This window comes from Coregonus clupeaformis, chromosome 6, assembly GCF_020615455.1.
Source record: "Coregonus clupeaformis isolate EN_2021a chromosome 6, ASM2061545v1, whole genome shotgun sequence".
Taxonomy (NCBI): domain Eukaryota; kingdom Metazoa; phylum Chordata; class Actinopteri; order Salmoniformes; family Salmonidae; genus Coregonus; species Coregonus clupeaformis.
This window is the reverse complement of record NC_059197.1, coordinates 2,112,084-2,115,071: the sequence shown is the minus strand read 5'-3', so window position 1 is coordinate 2,115,071 and position 2,988 is coordinate 2,112,084.

Genomic DNA, 2,988 nt, shown 5'->3' with positions numbered 1-2,988 from the left:
TAGGATAGGAAACCTTTGTAGCTGTGTTGTGACAATAACAAAATGCGAAACATTGACGAGTTCATATGCCAGGTAGACAACCATAGTGTCAATTTTACAGGTCATGCCTCAGGAATGCAAACACCTTTCCTCCATCTATGTCTCTTAGCCAACCAATTATACACAAACCTCCTCTCAACAATGTCTGAAGCAATGGAGGAATGAGATATTGCTTGTGAAAACAATTTTGATCTGTTTACGTGCATTGTGCCACAAGAGACAGAGCTTGGGTGATTTGCTTCCATTTGTCAAATGAATTATAAATGAACTGTAGTTCTTAGTTGTAAGAACAACATGCAGATTAAACATGATGATAACAGAGCTTCATTTCAATGTCATTACCTATTGTGTAGGATATTTGAAAATATGTTGTTTTGCTTCTCCCCAGTCATGCAGAGGAGGGAGGTTGAATGACCCGAGTGTGTTCCCGTCACAGTTGGTCCCTGACACCCACTGTTTGTCTGACCACAGACTAATAATTCAACACTTTTATGGGGCTGTATGTGTTTTTATTGGTTAAAGAGGTCCTTTGATGTAGAGAGGAAATTATACGAAAGGCAAGGCGAATGTTCATCCATAGACAGACAGGCCTTTGTGCTCTTTGATAGCCGGATCACTAAATGCTTAGTTAATCATGAACACCTTTTGTACACGCCCATGACTAACCTGTGTACTGTGCACTGGCAAGTCAAACAGTCCTACACGAGCTGTGCTCTTTGGACTGTGAGTTTTGGATGTACAATATGGAAATTATTAAGTAAATGGGAACAACATGCCATGCAAGGCAAGCAAACAAACAAAGTCTGATGCTGAAAATACATTATAAAGTTGTATCTCTCAAGCTTCTTTCAGGGGAAGTATATAATATATAGAAGTTATAATTCTGGCATGACCTTTGTTCACTCTCACACAGTTGTAAGCCTATAGATTTGTATCTTTGATTCATAATGGGATATATTGGTATTATTGACACTTTGTCTGATGTGACTTGGAATGAGTGTCATTTTGCTGTATCTGCGGAGTCACAGGTGTTACACTGTTAAGCAAGTAAGAACATTAAAGCTGCAATATGTAACTTTTTGGGCGACCGGACCAAATTCACATAGAAATGTGAGTTATAGATCTGTCATTATCATTGAAAGCAAGTCTAAGAAATGGTAGATCTGTTATATGTGCGCTATTTCTATGCTTCCCGTTCTTAAGTTTTGTTTTTGCACCTTTTACTTTCAGTTTTATACACCAGCTTCAAACAGCTGAAAATACAATATTTTTGGTTATTGAAAATATATTTCACAGCGGTTTAGATGGTACAATGATTCTCTACATTCTCTATGCTTGTTTTGTCACATAAACTCAAATTAGGCAAACCATTAGAATTTTTGCAACCAGGAAATGGCAGAGCGATTTCTGCATAGTGCACCTTTAACCATAGTCACCAAAAGTGATTATCCCATGCTAAACACATAGAGAGATCAGATCATAATTAGATTCAAGGCAATTCGATTTTATGACAAATCAGCATGTTCAACAAGGCTCTGCACTAAGCCCATACATGTTTGAGAATTGAACACACCACTAAATATCTGTTTGCTTGGCTCCTCCAATTCATCATGAGTGCGGCCCAATGTGCCTACCCAGCTGACACTGTTTGTTCAGGTTTAGAGCCCTGGCTATTTGCTTTCCCCTTCAGTGGAGCGCACGACCACTTGGTTCCAGCAGTGAGTAAGTGCTTCTCCACTGGGTCACCAACCTGGGGGCCACCCAGCAGGCAGCGCGTCACCTGGAGATAAGAGATCTGATGATGAGGTCTGGCTGTGGAACATCACTGCCTTCAGAGGTAATCTACCATTTAATGTGACATTTTGATCGAGCCACAGATCTCCAGATGCTGCTCTCTGTGTGTAGGACTTCCTTTACACACCTCTGTATTGTCACGGCTTCCTCCGAAGCTGCCTCCCCTCCTTGTTCGGGCAGGCTTCGGCGTTCGTCATCACCGGCCTTCTAGCCACTGCCGCTCCATGTCTCATCATTCCATTTGTCTTGTCTTGTCAATTACACACACCTGGTTCATATTCCCCTCATTAGTACATGTATAAGTGTTCCCTCTGTCCTTGTGGGTGATTGTTTCATGTGAGATGAGTGTAGCTTGGTGGAGCTACCTGTACTTTGTATTGGCGTGGTATATTTTCCCCGTGTGCCTGTATTTGTTCCAGTGTGCCTGTTTTGCGCACTGGACTGTTGACGCTATCCAGCGTAACTGTGTACTACGGAATAAACTCTGTATTCTGTGATTTACCCTCCTGCGCCTGACTCCTTCAAATTACACTCTCACATGTATTGTCAAAGTTCCCCCTTAAGGACATCATAAAAGTATAATAACACCAGTGAGTAGGTAAGAGGAGTGACTTTTTCCAACAAGGAAATCAGTGAAAACCCCATATGGCTTGACACAACAAGTAATTATCTGAAGCTCAGAAGCTATGATTCAATGGTCTCATAAATAATGTATGACATTGGGTTACAGAGCTTATAAGTGCAAATAAAAACAATGCCTCTGTTGTTTTAAATTGTTTTAAATTGTAAGATGTTTTTAGACACAACTTTTATATAACTCCATATCTCAGTTCAGAAAAGAAGAGGGACTATTTTGAATAGGTGAATTAGAATCCATAATCATATTCACTCAATAATTTCCACACAAACTATTATAACAACTGCAGTAGGCCTATCTTATTGTGCAGTAGTGGCAACAATGCTTCATAATAACAAAATATTATGTTAGAAATATTCAGTTTACCTTCTCTTGTGGCCTAAACCATCCCATATGCTATAACTATTGTGCAAGCTTGGATTTTGTTGATGGATCACAACCAAATCATCACATGCCCTTGTGCTACATTTCGAGGGTGGTGTGCCTTTAAGAGTTTACAACGCGAATTTACAGCGCCA